The 20,191-nt window shown below is 42.6% G+C and overlaps 1 protein-coding gene across 3 annotated transcripts in view; it reads right to left on the minus strand.

The window, feature by feature from the left end:
* Positions 1 to 20,191, minus strand: part of frmd4a (FERM domain containing 4A) — a 173,535-nt gene that overhangs the window by 123,841 nt on the left and 29,503 nt on the right. The gene's annotated exons all lie outside the window — the stretch shown is intronic.

The raw sequence follows: 20,191 nt of genomic DNA on the forward strand, positions 1-20,191 counted from the left end.
ACACACATACACATTTGTCATGTCATGTAATAAATATATTGACAAGTGTAATTAATTAATTAATCTGATGCAGAAATTGAAAGCCATATTGCTCTCATTAAAGCAGTATGTATTTTTTTTATGACCTTCCGAACAAGATGACAATCCAACCTTTCAGCCGTCAGAGCGCCTCAGGCAGCTACTAGACTGTTTGAGAACAAAGGACACAGAACACATGATTGAGAGATGGATGAATGGAGAGCGTGAGAAAGAGAGAGAGAGAGAGAGAGAGAGAGAGAGAGAGAGATACTGGCAATCTGCAAGAATCTGTCAATATGTCAACAGCTAAGGTCACATGGCAAAGCATAAATATTTGCATAAGTATTTGTTGACAATGCGAGATTATGGATGTGTGACCGATATGAGTGTCTCTTATCTTCACTGTTATAGTTTAGACACTTGGGACCGTAAAGCAAATAACAAGCATGAGAAAACCAGCCTGTTTAGGAAACATCACTTCCTGTCCAGCCTAAAACTGTGACCATTATGTCTAGGCCGTCAACTTTGGGCCTAAATGTTAATACAGGTCAATAAATAAGACTGCTGCAATAAGATACACTTTATGTCCAAATATTTATGGACATCCCTTCTAATAAACATATTCAGCTGCACCCATTGCTGACATAGATGTGCAAATGCACACACACACACAGACACACACACAGCTTGTCTAGCCCTTGTCTAGAAGTACTGCAGAATAAGGCCAGGTGTAAACTGGCCTCTGGAGCAGCTAAGCATGAACCTATGGCCACCTTGCCTAATGCCAGGTGTGGGCTAGAGGGGTATAAAGGCCCCCAGCATTGAGCTGTGGAGCAGTGGAAGAACGGTGTTCTCTGGAATGATGATGATGTTGCTCCATCCAATACTTTTGGGATGTTGTGGGGAGTTGAGAATGAGGTGGGGTGCTGATCATCCCATATCCTGACCCCACTAATGCTCTTGTAATCTAGCAGAAAGCCTTCTTCCCTGGACAGTAGAGACAGTGGAGAGTTACTCCAACAAAATCAGGATCAACTCTTTTTAATAGCCTTGATTTCAAAAGAAGAATCAATGAATAAGCAGGTGTCCCAATACTTTTGTCAATATAGATTAGATGTGTTGGGAAGACAAATTAGCAGACAGGTTTGATAAACAGGTAGAGCAATGAATAAGCAGGTGTCCCAATACTTTTGTCAAGATAGGTTAGATGTGTTGGGAAGACAAATTAGCAGACAGGTTTGATAAACAGGTGGAGCAGGAAAGAGTTACAACATGTAGGAGTGTAGTTCTACTTTCTTGAAATCACTGGGCCTCCTCTGAAGGCTCTGGAGGTTCCTCACTGCTGAACACTGAAGATGAAACTCTCCATACAGTAAATATATCATCTTTCTGAAAAAGCCATGCCTGTTCCGGGTCATTCAGATTCTCCGTCAGCGCTGGTAATTACCCAGGTGTTTTTTTTAGAGAACATTTTGTGAGAACTGAGGAGATCTCCTCCCTCCTCTATTCCAGCCTCTAAATTGAATCGGGCCCTGCAGCGCTCTCCCACGTTTCCGATTGCTATGACTATACAGTCATGTGTTTGCATGTTGCTGTGGCTTTTCAGGCTACCGGCAGGCGCAAGTGTGTACAGCACTTCTTCAAAGGGAACCCAGCTCTTACATAAGTGATAGCGCTATGGGTGGGTCCGTCTGTCCCTCTGGTGTTTTTTGTGGTTTGGTTTCTAAAGAGAAACGTCTCATTTGCTTTCAGCTTCAGCTTGAAGTCTGCACTGCTGCTCAAGGGCCTCCAAAAAGAGTCACTGAGTCAGTGCTGATGGTCTTTTTTTACTATCATGGCAATTAACCCACACGTTCATAGCTAGCGTCCCCTAGCACTAGCAATGCTCCCGACACTAGTAGTGTAAGAATGTGTCCTCCAGAACATGTGAAGCCCCACCACACCAGATAACAGACGCCTATCCCAGTAAAGAGTCATCCACTCGCCTGAAGAGAGCGCGGCCAATTGTGCTCCCTCAGACTCCGGCTGCTGATGGCTAAGCGTGACCCCCATAGAGTATTAGAGGGCTGAGCCATAATCCTAATTCTAATACTGAGAGAGGGCGATAGAGAAAAAGTGAGAGAGCGAGAGAGAGAGAGAGAGAGAGAGAGAGAGAGAGAGAGAGAGAGAGAGAGAGAGAATAGGGGGATTGGGAAAAAAGAGGGGGAGGGAGGAAGCGAGAGAGGGTCAGAGAGATCAGGTCGAGCAAGAGAGAAACTGATTAGGAAAGCAAACAAGAGATAAGAGAGAAGAGGAGAGAGAAAGACAGCAATGGGGAGAAAAAGAGAGACAGAAAGAGAGAGAGAGAGAGAGAGAGAGAGAGAGAGAGAGAGAGAGAGAGACAGCATAAGAAAGAGAGGGAGAGAGAGCAAAAGAGAGAGCAAGAGTGAACTGGGAAGAGAGACATAAAATGACAGCAAGCGAGAGAGAGAGAGAGAGAGAGAGAGAGAGAAAGGGGGGAGAGAGAGGGGTAAAGGTAGTAAAAAAAATAGAGAGAGCAGAAAAGAAAGAAGAAACAAAAGAGAGAGAGAATGAGAAAGAGAGAGAGAGAGACAGGTAGGCTCTTTCTCCTCCCTCGCCCTCTCATTATCAGAGCTGAACACTCCTCTCTCCATCTGCCTGTCTCTGTTTTAATGAGGGGGGTCAGGTGGGGGGTCGGCTGTGGGGGGAGGTGGGCTTTAATATTTCCTACTGAGATCCTCTAAACCATATCAAACACCTGCACACCATCACCACTGCACGCCCTCCGGCCCTGAGCAGAGAGAGAGAGAGAGAGAGAGACAGAGACAGAGACAGTGAGAGAGAACCGTCTCAGCGACCCCGGCCTGGCCGTGGAGTCGGGCTGGTATATACAGTGCAGGCTACCAGAGAGGACCAAGAGCAGTTAGGTTGAGAGCGTCTCTCACCATCGAATACACTATATTGACAAAAGTATTGGGACACCTGCTTATTCACTGCTTCTTCTAATATCAAGGCTATTAAAAAGAGTTGATCCTGCTTTTGTTGGAGTAACTGTCTCAACTGTCCAGGGACAGATTTTGGAGGAGCATTGATGTGAGCATTTAATGGCATTCGACAAGAGTTAGTGAGTTAGTACTCCTAAAAGGTACTGGATGGAGCACCATCATCATTCCAGAGAACACAGTACTTTCATTGCTCCACAGCTCAATGATGGGGGGCTTTATACCCCTCTAGCCCACGCCTGGCATTAGGCAGCATGGTGTCAATAGGTTCATATTTACGTGCTGCGGAGAGTCCTATTCTATTGGCAGTACTTTTCTACAGGGACTAGACAAGCTGTTTCTGTGTCAGCAGCAAAGGGTGCAACTTAAAGTAGCTGATTGCATTCATTAGAAGGTGTGTCCACAAACATTTGGACATGTAGTGTATGTGGCTACATGTCACTGCCAGAGGAGCAGTGAGGAACGCCTGTACCCAATCCACCCCCTATTTAACCACACCCCCTATGAAACCCCACCCACTCCATAAAATTACACATTTACTCGCCATGGCCCGTCAGACCACTGTAAATAAGAATGTAAAGAATGTGTATATTATTATTATTATTATTATTATTATTGTCAATAATAATAATAATAATAGTAATAATAATAATAATAATGTCTCATTTAATTTGTTTTGGTTATTATTCGTTGATAATGATTATTATTTCTGTCATTAATTGAATTATGCTCTCTCTCTCTCTCTCTCTCTCTCTCTCTCTCTCTCTTCTCATGTATATGTATGTATAACAGCAGGGTATCCCATCTATAAATGATCCCTCCAGGGACCTGCCAATCAACTCTCCAGACACCCTGTATCAGAGTAATGCACTGCCACTGCCACAGGCAGATGCACACACACACACACACACACACACACACAAAGAGGTTACAGAGTAATGAGCAATGAACCGGAGCCATCCCTCGGGCCTGAGTTAACCCCCCACTCTTACACAAAGAGTGAACTAAGGAGGAGAGGGTCCCCCCAAAACACCAGCTACCACCCCCATCCTCACCCCTACTCCCACCCCTCACCACCAGCACCTACACTCAGATCTGTCCCAGTTCTCCGCCTGCACAATATACACATCAGGTACCGTAATGCAGGTACACACTTGTACTGTGACTGGGTTTCAAGACCGGCCTGCATTATCTCCACCAGCTCTGAACAGCTCTGATCTGTCGAGGCTTGGACTCCATAAGACCTCAGAAGGTGACCTGTTCCACCCGGTCCAGCAGTTTGCCCATTTTTCCCGCTTCAACAAATGACTGTTCACTCGCTGCCTAATATGTAGATCCCACCTCTTTGACAGGTGCCACTGGAACCAGACGATCAATGATATTTACTTCACTGGTGAGTGGTACTAATGTTATGGCTGATCAGTGTGGTTTGCAGACATCATTATACAGTATGTAAATATGTACATTCAGAATAGGCTGTTTTTGTGACTCAGTTGCGATGGACTATGGGTCGCCTGGACTGGAAAATGAATGGAGGGAAATCAGATATATGGCCATATATAAACATATATCTCCAAAATGGTGACTTTACAGGAGAAGGCAAAAGCGTCCTGAGCTTTGAATGGAATTCAATGTAAAATAAGAGTTTCCTCAAAGTAATTTAGAGCATTTCTATTGGTCCATTCATCCAGAATTATTTACATAGTGTACAGAACAGCTACAGGGTTCGAACCAAGGAGAAAACTAAAAACAGACATGGAGACACATATGTATGATATGTGTAAGTGTCATGTAATGGACATATATGCTTCATATATAAAAGAACCATATATTTTTAATTGGGAGGTAAATACATATATGTATCTATGTAGTAAACATATATTTATATGTGTGTGTGTGTGCGTGTAATATATAATTTCGGTCCCTTTCAGTCACATGAATTTACCTGCTTTTTTTACTCTACTTTTTGACATAATGTGAATCTGGCAGTTGTTCTTTACATTGTATCATAATTTCATGATGAATGGACCAATAGAAATGCTCCAAAATGACTTACGGAAATAAATATTTTCCATTGACTTCCATTGAAAGTTCAGATGGTTTTTGGCTTTTCCTGTAAAGTTGCTATTTTGGAGATTTTGGAGATTTCTGTGTGAGTTTCCATCATGTTTAAGGTATATATATATATTTTTTTGTATATGTTGATAAATGTAGATTTATAAATATAATATATGCATAATGTATAAAAATGTCAATTTTGAATTAATATATATGTCATATATATTTAAACATGTGACAAAGACATGTTGTATATTAAGGAAATCCATGTATTCTTATGCATGCCACACATTTAAGAGCTACTGTATATACTGACATATGGCATTTACGAGTGAACACAGACAGACGGACAAATAGAGAGAGAGAGAGAGAGAGAGAGGTGGGTGGTGGTGGGGGGCTTTCTTTGTAATAGCTCCTTGTAGTGTAGTAGGCTGGGCAGCAGCAGTAATTATTAATCTCACAGCACCTCACTAACATATGCTGCACCCTGACAGCTGCAGCAGAACAGAGAGCATCAATTACTCACACACACACACACACACACACACATTGGTATGAGTGATGAGCAGGGGTCTGAGGGTAAGCCTTGCACTGGGCTCCACTTTAAGGGTCACCAAAATTCATCTTCACACACACACACACACACCTTTCTTGCATCTTGTCTGGCCATCTTATTCTTATCCTTCCTCCCTTTTTCCCTTTTCCACACACACACACACACAGCTGTGAAGATTTCCACAGATGACTGGGACCTTGCAATTGTTGACACAAATATACAAATATGTACACACACACACACACACACACACACACACACACACACACACACACACACACACACTTCCACCTATTTCATCACACACATATTAGTTCATGTGCTTCATTCTCATCTGCTTCAACCACACAGGGTTCATTATTCACCCCTGACCCTGACCCTGACCCTAACATTAACCCCCAGTCCAGCAGAAGATGCTGCAGGACTGTTCTGCCTGTTTGGAGTATCTGCAGTCTTCATTTTCCTGAATTGTGAGTGTGTGTGTGTGTGTGTGTGTGTGTGATGTGATGGCCCTCTGTTTCCTCTCTCTGTGCCAGTGTGTGCCAGTGTAAGACTGGCTGCTCTAAGTCACTCTGGCACCCTACAGCGCCCTCTCCTGGCCATTGACCCTAACATGCGGTATGTAGGTCACACAGTGGACGGCTAAACCCTGTCCTGACCACTCAGCTCAGCTCCGCAGCTTAACTCATTTATGTAGTGCCTTGTGTTTTAGGCTAAATGCTAATTTTTATTGTTATTATTTTTATTAGAAAATATAATTATGAATATATACAGACAGTTTTATGCAAAAGTTTGAGCACCCCATGTCAAATTTTATATGTCGTTGATGTCCTGAGTGTGAATATGTAGCATCCTCTACATTATATATATATATATATATATATATATATATATATATATATATATATATATACTGTCGATTTACAGTATGCTGTGCATGTGTTTCTGCTGTGTGTATCCAACCTGTCCTGCATCATGTGTATGTATGTGTGTGTGTGTGTGTGTGTGTGTTGGCGTGTGCTCAGACTGTAATGTGATCCCATTCAAGATTACTGTGTAGCTGCAGTTGTAGATTAGTGTGGAAGTAGGAGATCTTTAACCAGTTCATTTAACCAGTAGACTCATTTATGCTGACCCCTCTCTCTCTCTTTCTCGCACACTCTCTCTCTCTCCACCTCAAAACTAATCAGTATAAAGCTGTAAATCCCTCCATTCTGCTGCAGAGAGGAATATCAGACTTTGATCACACATGACAGAGACTACCTGCCTCCGGTCGGTTACAGATGCGAGCAGGGATTATGGATTAGGATTAAGGCTTTTTAAAGACTAAAGGCCACGTCCTCACTCTCCCCACTTCAATCCATCTGACACATGCTTACACAGAGTGAATTCTGATGCTGATGTATCGCCTAGGGAAAAGGCAGCTATCAGTGTATTGGGGTGGATCAGTTCAGATGGTGGGGAATCAACTGCATCTCAAAGTAGAATTAATATCAAATAATTGATTATTGTTTTTTGTAGTAAATTTAGGCTATTTCAACACATAAAGAACATTTGTGTGGTAGTAGAGGTGGTAGTACTAGTAGTAAAAGTGGTAAAAGTAGTGGTAGCAGCGGTAGTACTTCTACTGCTAATGCTGCTACTACGACCACTACCACCTCTACTACCACTACCACCTCTACTACCACTACTACTACTACTACTACTACTACCACTACTACTACTTCTACTAGAAATAGCAATAGTAATAGAAGCGATATTGGTAGTGGTGGTTATAGTAGTAGTAGTAGTAGCAGCAGTAATGGTACTAGGGTTGGTAGAAGTGGTGGTAATATTGGCAGCCGTAGTAGCTGTGGTAGGAACATGAATAAGAATAGTGGTGGTAGTATAGTAGTAGCAGTGATAGTAGTAGTAGTAGTAGTATGAGGGGGAGTAGTGGTGATGATAGTTGTGGTGATGGTATAAATAGTATTAGCAATGATGGTAATAGTGCTATATAAATACAATTGTATTTAATTTAATTTAATTAATAGTAGTAGTGGTAGTAGTATTAGTGGTAGGAGTAGTACTGGTGATGGTGGTAAAAGTGTTAGTAGAAATGATAGTAGTAGTAGTAGTGGTAATGGGAGCAGTAGTAATAATGAGGGTAGTAGTAGTAGTAGTAGTAGTGGTAATGGGAGCAGTAGTAATAATGAGGGTAGTAGTAGTAGTAGTAGTAGTGGTAATGGGAGCAGTAGTAATAATGAGGGTAGTAGTAGTAGTAGTAGTAGTGGTATTGGGAGCAGTAGTAATAATGAGTGTAATAGTAGTAGTTGTAGTGGTAATGGGAGCAGTAGTAATAGTGCTGGTAGTAGTAGTAGTAGTGGTGGTAATGGGAGCAGTAGTAATAGTGCTGGTAGTAGTAGTAGTGGTAATGGGAGCAGTAGTAATAGTGCTGGTAGTAGTAGTAGTAGTAGTGGTGGTAATGGGAGCAGTAGTAATAATGAGTGTAGTAGTAGTAGTGGTGGTAATGGGAGCAGTAGTAATAGTGCTGGTAGTAGTAGTAGTGGTAATGGGAGCAGTAGTAATAGTGCTGGTAGTAGTAGTAGTAGTAGTGGTAATGGGAGCAGTAGTAATAGTGCTGGTAGTAGTAGTAGTAGTGGTGGTGATGATGTGTGTGTGTGTGCATCAGCTGCCCTGATGTTTGACCCTGGTTTGCTTTGGACTTTGTGAGTCCTTTAAAAAGGGACACAGACAAAACAGGAAAACTTTTGTGTGTGTGTGTGTGTGTGTGGCACAGTGTCCCTTAGAGTGTGCCCTTCATTTGATCTTCAAACAGTAAGCAGTGAATTAATGAAGGAAGTAGCAGGCAATGCACACACACAGACACACGCGCACACACACGTGCACACATACACAAACACACACTCGTACACTTGAGGCCCAGTTAAGTCTAATATCAATGTGAATCTCATTATATGACGGCATTAAGAGGGTAAATAAATGCACGACTGCTCCACGGCTTCAGAGGGAGACTGCTGCTCCTGACCGAGCCGGCCCACTTCTTTTAGTCCTAATGGGCCTTCTTACTGGCTCTGAATAAAATGACTTGAAGCCAGAGAGGTCACAGCACCACAAACCCAACGTTACATAAGAACAAACACACAAACACACTCTGAGCAGTACAAGAGTATCACGCTGAACAGTACACAACATGACTAGACTATTATTAGGAGACTATATGTCCAAATGTTTGTGGACACCCCTTCTAATGAATGCATTCAGCTACTTTAAGTTGCACCCATTGCTGACACAGATGTGCAACTGTACACACAAAGCTTGTCTAGTCCCTGTAGAGAAGTACTGCCAATAGAATAGGACTGCCTGGAGCAACTAAGCATGAACCCATGGCCACCTTGCCTAATGCCAGGCGTGGGCTATAGAGGGGTATAAAGCCCACCAGCATTAAGTTGTGGAGCAGTGAAAGAATCGTGTTCTCTGGAATGATGGTGATGCTCCATCCAATACTTCTGGGATAAATTGGGCAGTTGGGGATGAGGAGGCAATCCTTACAGCAATGCCCCTCCATAATCTAGTAGAAAGCTGTAGAGACAGTTACTCCAACAAAAGCATTTTTAATACCCTTGATTTTGGAAGAAACATTGAATGAGCATGTGTCTCTATACTTTTGTCCATATAGTATTCGATATATATATATATGTCAAATATTTGAAAGTTATACGTTGTCATATATCCGATTTCCATATATGTGATATGGTGTTCATGTAGAGAATGTGGATGTGACATGTTTAATCCAGCTATTCCTGTGACTGTGACACACACACACACACACACACACACATATAAACACACACACAGACAAAGAGGATACATTTACATACTAATTTGTATTACAGATGAGAGTGTGAGAGTGAGTGAGAGAGAGAGAGAGAGAGTGAGTGAGAGAGTGAGAGAGTGAGAGATGCTTCTTGTCCCTTAAATGAAAGCCTCAATTACTCATGTGTTCATCTGAGTAGAACGGCTGTAAATGTGAGGAATGCACACAAACAGCCTGTGGTGAAATTAAAGGGGTGTTCGGAGCGCACGGAAAGGACAACACACATCCTGACTCACAGCCCTGCATCTCAATGAATACACATTTAGGCCTATTAATTATTTATTAACCAGCTAGCAACACAAGCAGGTCCTATAGAGCTGTGGAGCTGATGTAATTACAGCATAAATGTGTTGGGAATTGCTATTTATTGACCTGGGAAGTGAATGTCCTGGAGGCTGTGCGGCTGCTTGTGTAAAACAGCATAGATGAAAAATAGGTGGATGCTATGATATTGCAAGGGGTTGCTATGGTGATGTTCAGTGGTTAGATGAATGCTATGAAATTGCAAGTGGTTGCTCTTGTATCCCAGGTGGTTGCTATGACGTAAGCTATGGTGTTATTAGGTGATTGCTATAGTGTTGCTAGGTGGTTGCTAAAGTGTTCCTAATATGTTAGGAAATGTTATTTATTGACTTATTGACTGAGTGAATTTTCTGGAGGCTCATCATATTGTAAGGGGTTGCTATGGTGTTGCTAAGTGGTTGTTATGGTACCCTTGGTGGTTGCTATTATGTTATGTTGCTATTATGCTATTATGTTATGTTGCTATTATGCTATTATGTTATGTTGGTGGTTGCTATTTTTTTCGTTTCCCAGATGGTTTCTATGGTGTTGCAAATATGTTATGTGGAAATGTTATTTATTGACTTGTATCCCAGGTGGTTGCTATGATGTAAGCTATGGTGTTGCTAGGTGATTGCTATAGTGTTGCTAGGTAGTTGCTAAGGTGTTCCTAATATGTTAAGAAATGTTATTTATTGACTTGGGGAGTGAATTTTTTTGGAGGCTCATTATATTGTGAGGGGTGCTAATGGTGTTGCTAAGTTGTTGCTATGGTATCCCAAGGTGGTTGCTATTATTAAGTGGTTACTATTATTAAGTGGTTTTAGTGTTTTAGTATCCCAGATGGCTTCTATGATGTTGCTAATATGTTAGGAGATGTTTTTTTTATTGGCTGTGCAGTTGCTTGTGTAAAACAGCATCAGATAAAACTAAGTGTATGCTATATCACAAGTGGTTGCTATGGTATTCCAGGTGGTTGCTATGATGTTGCGAGGTGGTTGCTATTGTGTTGCTAGGTGGCTGGTATGGTGATATAAGGTGGTTGTTTTAGAATCCCAGGTGGTTGCTGTGTGTTGCCAAGTGGATGATAGGGTGTTGTGAGGGAGTTGATAGGCAGTTGCTATGGTGTCCTAGGTGGTTGCTAGTGTGTTGCCATCTGGTTGGCTGGGTGTTGCTAGTGTATTTCTCTGCATTAAAACTGCAACAAAGAGGTCCAGCATCTGAACTAATCCTGCAGGCCTACAGTCTTAATAATAGAAGAGCAAAACTGTGCATGGTATGTGTGTATGTGTGTGTGTGTGTATGTGTGTGTGTGTTCTGATAAGCACTATGAGTGATGGAACACTCTGGGTTTCTTTAAAGGGTGGGTGTCTCATGGATCGGTACACTGTGTCCTCCGTCTCAGTGCTTGATAGGACGCATCATTGCTAGTGACAGACACACCACATTCCCTCACCCTGAAGCAGGCTGGAGGAGTCTTAGCCAAGCCAAGGACTGCATTCTCCACAATGCGCACACACCCACACACGTACACACACCGCGAACACACTGCACTCCAACCCCCAGAGAACATCTCTGTCCTTTGACATTAAGTGCAGTTGCTCCTTGGCCTTTCTGTGCTGCAGACCCTGAAATCCATCCCCCCAGCATTAGGTGATCTGATCTGATTGGCCTGCACACACTTATGCAGACATGAGGAGGTGATGAAGTGAGAGGCGTACTTAAATCATCACATCCCAGCGTGAAACTGTCTCAGCTGAGGCGATGATGGAAGCCCAGTGTTTCTAAGGCAACCATCAGCATCAGCAGCGCATGGCTGCAGGGGGTGAGGAAGTGAGCTGGGTCCAGAACGAGCCTGTATCAGCCAAATTAGGCAGCACACCTTAAGGGTTGGAGATACAGGGTGGAAAATATCAACATCACGCCACATTTTTACTAGGGATGCACAGCGACACACAGAGCTGGAATCATATAGTGCTCTGTAGTGCTGGTCCATGTGGATGTAGTCCAGTCGTCAAATGGCCATAACATTAAATCCACCTGCCTTATACTGTGCAGGTCTACCTTATGATGCCAAAATAGCTCTATATTGTCATGGCATGAACTCCACAAGCGGCAGAACCTGTAACAAGTCCAGTAAGTTCTGAGATATGGGGGGCTCTAAGTGGCTCACTGGCTCGGTTTAAGTGGCTCAGGCCTACTGTGCCACCACTATGGCCCAGGGGTTTCAAGTTCGAATCCCGAGCCATGCTGCTTTTGCCATTAGCAGCCGGAGCCTGAGGCTCTCCAGGTGGGTAGATGGCGCTCTCACCCCTCATCATTCTTAAGCAATGTTGCCAACACAGGCGTCTGTTAGGTGGTGTGGTGGCGCTGGGGACCCCCCCACTTTTCGTAGTTTGAAAAGAGGCAGGTGGCTGGCTTTGCATGTATCAGAAGAGACTAGTGTCAGGGGAGCACTGCCAGTGCTAGGCGGGGTTACGAGGTGGGCCTTCATGAGCATCATTAAGTCGTTGATACCCATGAACCTGAACCTGTCACCTTGGAACCTTGGATCACTTTGGGTAGGTTAGGCATCTTAGTTTCCATATGTACCAACTGGCCATAACATTAAAACCGTCTAAGTAATAGCATGTAGGTCCACCTTCAGCCACCAAAACAGATTTGATGGATCTGATGGATCGCATCAAAGGGCCTTGGGCATGACCCTGACCCTACCACCGGTTGTCCTTACACCCCACAAGACCTGCTTCATCTTTTGGAGATGTTCTGACCCAGTCCTGACCAACAGCACATTTCCAGGGATGTAGCTTTTCCAATAAAGAACCTTACAAATAAGAACCGTTACAAGCCACCATGCTGTTCCTGACCTCTTCTCCCCCTCTGGTGAGAGTCAAAGCCCTCCAGGAAGGTGGAAGGTAAATTGCCCTCATTGCAGGCAATCTGTCAGGACCCCCTGTTGCCTGGCCGACTACGTGCCTGATCATTATTCGAATGCTCCTCATTATCACCATGGTAACTCTGCACTTTCTAAGAGGTGCTACTGAGCAAGCCAGCAGAGAAGAGCTCAGAGTTGTCCTTGGTTAGAGGGGTGCATAACATTAAAACCACTAGTCTAATTTTGTCTAGGCCCCCCTGTGCTGCCAGAACAGCTCTGACCTGTGAAGGCATGCACTCCTCAAGACCTCTGAAGGTGTCCTGTGGTATCTAGCACCCCAAGACGCTAGCAGCAGATCCTTTAAGTCCTGAAAGTTCTGAGGTGAAGCCTTCATGAAAGTCATTGAGGCTTTGGCACCCATGACCCTAACATGGATTCACCAGTTGCCCTTCCTTGGAGCACTTTTGGTAGGGACTGACCACTGCTTAACAGGATCCCTCCACAAGATGTTTTGGAGATGTCCTGACCCAGTTGGTTAGCCATCATAGTTTGGGCTCTTGTTACAGTGTTTTTTACGCTTATACATCTGGACAAAAGTATTGGGACACCTGCACATTCAAGGGTATTAAAAAGGAACCTGCCTTTGTTGAAGTACCTGTCTTTTCTGTCCAGGGAAGGATTTCTATTAGGTTTTGGAACATTGCTGTGTGGATTTCATTGCATTTAGCGATGAGCATTACTGAGGTCAGGATGTTGGATGATCACCACCCCACCTCATGTCCAGCTCATCCCAAAAGTATTAGATGGAGCATTGCCATCATTTCAGAGAACATAGTTCTTCCACTGCTCCACAGCTCAATGCTGGGGGGCTTTATACCCCTCTAGCCCACGCCTGACATTTAGGCAGCATGATGCCAGTATGTTCATGTTTATCTACTATAGAGTCCTATTCTGGATAGTATATATCTCATCCCTTCTCTGGCATTTGGGCTTATGCTGGAACGGACTGGAAGAAGAAGGGTGATTTTTACTGATGAAGTTCCCCTGATGAACACACACAATCCCTGTATATCTCTCATGCTCCCGCTCCTGCTAATCCCTGGTGTTCCTGTTATCTGACCTAATAAACACTTCCTGATTGCTGCCTCTGATGGGGCTGCTGACTGACCCTGCCCTCTAATCTGTTCAAATATTCATCACAACAAGCTGGGACAGCTGGGAGACGGAGTCCACCAATCCTGCAGCCAATATGGCAACCACCTGCCAGCCACGCTTCACTTGAGAGAGAGAGAGAGAGAGAGACAGAGAGAGAGAAGGGCCGAGCAAGAGAGAGAGAGAGGGGAGATTGGAGGAGGTAATTTCCATTATTTGTTAATTTAATCAGCAGTGCGTGTGATCAGCAGTTCACTGAGGGTGTGCTCTTCTCCTTGACCTGGAATATCATGTCAACTACTGTTTATTTACTGGTAATGAACAGACAGGGAATTGAAGGGGAATAGGGTAAAAAGGTGGTGGTGGTGGTGGAGGGGTAAAAGTGTCTAGAGGAAAGAGAGACTGAGACACACGCTGTGCCCTAATTGCAAAACACACACTAATACTATAAGTTATATAGTATACTTTATATACTAATAGTATGTATGTATGTGTTTATATATATACTAAGAGTTTACTAAGAGGAAGTGATGAAGCGTTGCTATGACAACATACATACATCACTGCAAGCTCTCCAGCCGCTGTTATTATTATTATTATTATTATTTAATTCGAGTAGCTCCTGCCTGTCCATTTCACATTGCATTGTGGGATAACAGAAAGTGCCCATTGTAACCACACTAATAAACCGACCAGTTCCGAGTGAGTGACTTGGATATTTGAGTAAACTCAGATTTGACACTTTTATTAGTGTGCGATTGGCACACGCCCACAGCTATAAGAGGATAGACAGAAATAGGAAGGAGGATGGAAAGAAAGAAAGTAAGACAGAAAAAAGAAAAGTAGAGAAAAAGAGAGAGAAGTAAAAAGAAGAGGAGTTAAAAGAAGAATGAGGTACAGTTAACCCCTTAATGCAGAAAGACTTAACACACTAAGGTGTGTTGTTCAGTAACTACAGGGACTTCTGTACAAACCGGTGGAGCTATTCTCTGGTAGTTTAAACACTTTTGGCCCATAGGTGTTTTTTAGGGGTTAAGTAATAAAGAAAGAAAGAAAGAAAGAAAGATGGGCAGAGAGGAAAATAAAGGTATAAAAAAATGAGTTACAACAGAGACTGAGATGCAGTTAAAAAGAAAACAAGGCTGAAAAAAAGAAAGAAAGAAAGAAAGGGGGGGAGGGGGTAAAAGAGAGAGCTAATGAAAAAAGGAAAGGTAGATGGAAAGAGAAGTGAAAAGGGATAGGAGAGCAAGAAAGAAAGAGAGAGAGGGGTAGAGAGAGGTAGGGGTTGCTGGTCTGGATGAGCAGGCCTGGCTCTCTCTGTCTGAGCTAATGGGTCCATCTGCTAGAGTTAGCATGGACAGCTGCAAGACAGCTCACCACTGAGACCCACTCACTAATGATGCTGGAGTCCACACACACACACACTCACACACACAAATCCACCCACCCCCTAACCTCTCTCTCTCACACACATCCACCCCCTAACCTCACACACACACACACACACACACACACTCAGGGTGTGGAACACAGGTAGCTTCAGTAGAGTTGATTGCATTGATGTGTCTGACATGAAGGCCTGGGCTGCAGTAATGATTGAGGAGAATTAGAATTGCTCAGATAAGACAGCCATTCTTAATCTCAGATAACAACCAACTCTGTAGTCACACACACTCACACACACACACACACACACACACACACACACACACACACACTCACACGTTCTGTTCCTCATTCGCTGTCTCAAAGGCTCTGACATTCGTAATCCCAGATAACACTCATTGATCTACACTGAGACTAAAGGAACTGATAGGAATCAACCTCTTCCCGCTCTGCAGAGCACATACGTGTGTGAGTGTGTGTGTGTGTGTGTGTGTGTGCGTGTGTATATGTGTAGGATAGTACCAAGGGGTTCGTGCTTGCATGTTTGGGATCCAGTGACCTACATACATGCATTAGAAAGAGTGTGAGAGAGTGAGCTGGTGCTACACTTTGGAAGGCACAGCTTCCCTGTCACGCAAAAACCTTGTATTTCCCATTCACAATAAGGCCAAAACTATTGGGACACCTGCTCATTCACTGTTTCTTCTGAAATTAAGGATATCAGAAAGAGTTTCTCCTGCTTTTGTTGGAGTAACTGTCTCTACTGTCCAGAGAAGAAGACTTTCTATTAGATTTTGGAGGAGCTGTTAGGATTTGATTGTATTCGGCGACAAGGGCGTTAGTGAGGTCAGGGTGTTGGATGAGGATCACCACCCCACCTCATCATCCCCAACTCATCCCAGAAGTATTGGATGGAGCCCCACCACCATCATTCCAGAGAACATAGTTCTTCCACTGCTCCACAGCTCAATGCTGGGGGACTTTATACCCCTCTAGCCCACGTCTGGCATTAGGCAGCATGATGTCAATAGGTTCATGATGTTTATCTGCTCTGGAGCAACTTAAAATAGCTCAATGCATTTATTCTAAGGGGTGTCCATAAATATTCGGACATATAGGGGAAGTGTATAGTGTGGTGCTAAAGGTGTCCTGTGGTAACTGACATTTCAAGATGTTAGCAGCAGGTTCTTGAATGTGGGGCCTTAGCGAGCCTTTGGCACCCATGATCTTGTCGTCACCGGTTGCCCTTCCTTGGAGCACTTTTGGTAAGTACTGACCACCGCATATCGGGAACACCCCACAAGACCTGCCTGATGTTTTGGAGATGTCCTGACTCAGTTGTCTCATCTTGTCTCGTCTCGTTCTTGTCAAAGTGTCTCAGATTCTTACTTTTGCCCATTTGTCCTGCATCCAACCCCCAACCCCCTTCTGTTTATGCAGAGAATTGCCCAGTACAGGTTCAGCTTGTGGGAGAAGGTGGTAAATTGTAAAGAGCTTTCCAGCCCCACTGGGTCACGGCTGAAGTCTAATTTTCCATTATTCTGATATAGCATGTTCACATGAGAGAAGACAAAGCAGCATAGAAGTGATCTGCCTCTCTCGCTTTTATCTCTTTTATGCTTGGCTGGGCTCCACATGAAGACCTGTCACTGACAAGTGCTGCATCAGCACAAGGAGAAGGCCGAGGGTTCCTCCTCAACACAAGCATGCATGCACGCACACACTCCTCCACAGCAGTGTTAAAGGCATGTCCAGATCTTAGTGCCTACGCCATGGCTGTCTAGTTTTTCAGCCATGCAGAACCATGCAGCAGGACCATGGTTGTGTGGAAATGCTCCAGCATGGACAGTCCTGAGACCAGCATCCTTTTCAGCCCCCTTCCCAGACTCTTCTGCATCTACAGCCTTCTTTCTGAAGGCCTTAGAGAGCTCTTTGGACTTGGTCATGATGGTGATCTTCATCACCGTCACTCCAACAAGTGAGTTCCATCCTCTCAGAGAGGAACCTACACTGGAACTGCATAATTAGAATGGTAACACTTGGACTTAAGGAAGAGAGACAGAGCGTGCTGTAGGACGCTCCATCTGTGAGAGTGTGTAGGGTGTGTGGGTGTGTGTTGGGGAGGGTGATTTCTCAGTGGAAGTACAATTGCAGCCCTTAGTCATTAATCAGTCCAATCACTTTCAGCCTTGTTGCCTGCCTCTCTCTCTCCCTGCCTCTCTCTCTGCCTCTCTCTCTACCTTTCTCTCTCTGCCTTTCTCTCGCTCTCTCACACACAATTGCATATAAATTCCATACATATTTATTGAGGCATTAAAGTTTGAAGCCTCGCTCTGCTGACGTACAGAGTGCTCTGCACTGTGTGAACTGCACAGATACGCTGCAGCCTTAAATACCCCGCATGCACTTAAACCTGTCAACGTCTTCTCCATCCTGTAAAAACGGGTTCTATATAGTACTCGAAAGGGTTCTTTGACTTGGAATGGCAGTTGAGCAGGACGATTTTTGAGAAGATACTATAGAGAACCATCTATAAAAAAAAAGGTAATCCACCAATCTGAGGAACCCTTTAACCAGGCAAAGAACCTTGAAGCATACAAATGGTTCTTCGTCATAGTTCTATACAGACCAAGTTCTATATAACTCTATATAGCACTGAAAAGGGTTATCTGACTTCTAATGGACCAGGAAAATAACCTCTAAAGCATACAAAGGGTTCTTTAAGTTGCAGTTCTGTGTAGAACCAATTCTATCTATTACTGAAAAGGGGGTCTTTGATTTGTAATGACAGCGGAACCCTGTTTTGCACCGTATAGAACATTTTAAAAGATTCTATAAAGAACCATCTTCAAAAGGGTTGTTGACCTATTAAGAACCACTGCAGCAAACAAAGGGTTCTTTAAGTTGTCATCGTTCTACATACTTCTATATTGTACTGAAAATGGTTCTATGACTTATAATGACAATGACAATGTTTTGCACTAAATAGGTAACATCTAGAACCAATATAAAGAGCTCTTTAACCAGGCAAAGAACCACTGAAGCATACCAAGGGTTCTTTGAGTTGTAATAGATCTATACAGAACCAGTTATATATAGTTCTATATAGCACTGAAAAGGGGTCCTTTAACTTCTCATGCCAGTAGAACCCTTTTTGGCAGTATTTAGAACCACTGTTTAAAGGTAATATCTAGAACCATCTACAAACAGCAGCTTGTCCACCAATCTGAAGAGCCCTTTACCCAGGCAAAGAATCACTGATGAACACCAGGGGTTCTTTGAATTATCACAGTTGTATATAGAAGAAGTTCTGTATAGTATCTATATAGAACTGAAAAGGGGTCACATTGCCCGTAGAACCTTTTTTGGCATTATTTAGAACCATTGTTTAAGGATGATCTATGGAACGATCTACAAAAATGCTTGTTCACCAATCAGAAGAACCCTTTAAACAGGCCAAGAACCACTGAGACATACAAAAGATATAGAAGGATTCCAAACATACAGAACCATTAAAAAAGGTAATATCTAGAACTGTGTATAACAAATGTTGAACCAGGCATGAATCCAGGGTTCTTTGAGTTGCTATAGTCTTTCAATAGTTATTTGCAATTTTAAACTGACAAAGAGCCACTGAAGCATACGAAGGTTCTTTATGTTGTCATAGTTCTGTGTAGAACCCCTGTCTAAAGTAAAGAACCCATGAAGAACCCTTGAAGCAGTTAAACTTCACTGTGAATAACTGAATAATTAGCCTGGAGTTGGAAGGGTTTAGTGAAGTTAAGTGAACCCGACTGAACCGTTCACGTCACCTCGTTATGAATAAATGACAGTCGATCTGCACCGTCATCCCCACCCAGTGGAACCCAAAGCACGGACCCCCGTCGCTGATTAACGTAGAAATGAAGTTCATGTCTGAGTCAGATAAATTCAGCACATCGTTTCCTGTCAGTGTAGTTCAGTGCTGGAGGTGTTGCAGGTGTCTCTCGCTCAGCCCCCCCCCCTCCATAAACACATTAGAAAATCAATAGTGCTGTCACACACACTCTTCATACGCCCGTCAATTCCTTCCACACTCTGTAGCTGTATCAGCTACTGGCAGGGGTTCACACTGGCTTTGGTGGTCCCATTCCCCACACCACACACACACACTGTGTGTGGTAGTGTGTACTTTGGATTAACACCACATCACAGTGCTGCAGCAATTCCATCTCCATATATAGATCTATATACATCCTTGTACTTCCTTTATATACTTTCATATATACATTCTTCACATATACAGTTAATATACTGCACATTCTTATATTTCGATTATATTTCATTGTATTCTTTTTACTGTATATCTTCAAACTTTCATTATATACTTTATTATGTAAATTCTTTACTTTCATTATATATTTCTTTATATCCCTGTATTTACAACATATTTCATTGTGTATATATTTATTTTCTTATCTATCCATATATTTTCATTACTTTTCATGATATACTTCCTAATATATATCTTTAAAGGCCCATTATATACTTTCTAATGTACATTTTTTAATTCTCATTATATACATATACAGGTAATACACTACACTTTCCTATCTTTCTATTATATTTCATTTTTTATATTTCTAACTGTATGTCTTTACATTTCATTATATACTTAACTATATATTATATTTATTTGCTTTCATTATGTATTTCTTTATGTACATCCGCATATTTACATTATATTTCATTTTTGCACTTATATACTGTACATTCATATATTGCATATCTTATATGTATATGTATAATATCTAATATGTACATTCTTTTGCTTTCATTATATTTTAGCTATATACATATCTCATATCTTATCTAATATAAATATATATTTTTTCAATAATGTATTTCTTTATGTATATTTATATACTGTAATTATGTTAACATAACATTTTATTTACAGTATACATGCTTACTGTGCATTCCAATATGTAAAATATACTTAATTA

The sequence above is a fragment of the Salminus brasiliensis genome, chromosome 13 (assembly GCF_030463535.1).
Source record: "Salminus brasiliensis chromosome 13, fSalBra1.hap2, whole genome shotgun sequence".
Taxonomy (NCBI): Eukaryota; Metazoa; Chordata; class Actinopteri; order Characiformes; family Bryconidae; genus Salminus; species Salminus brasiliensis.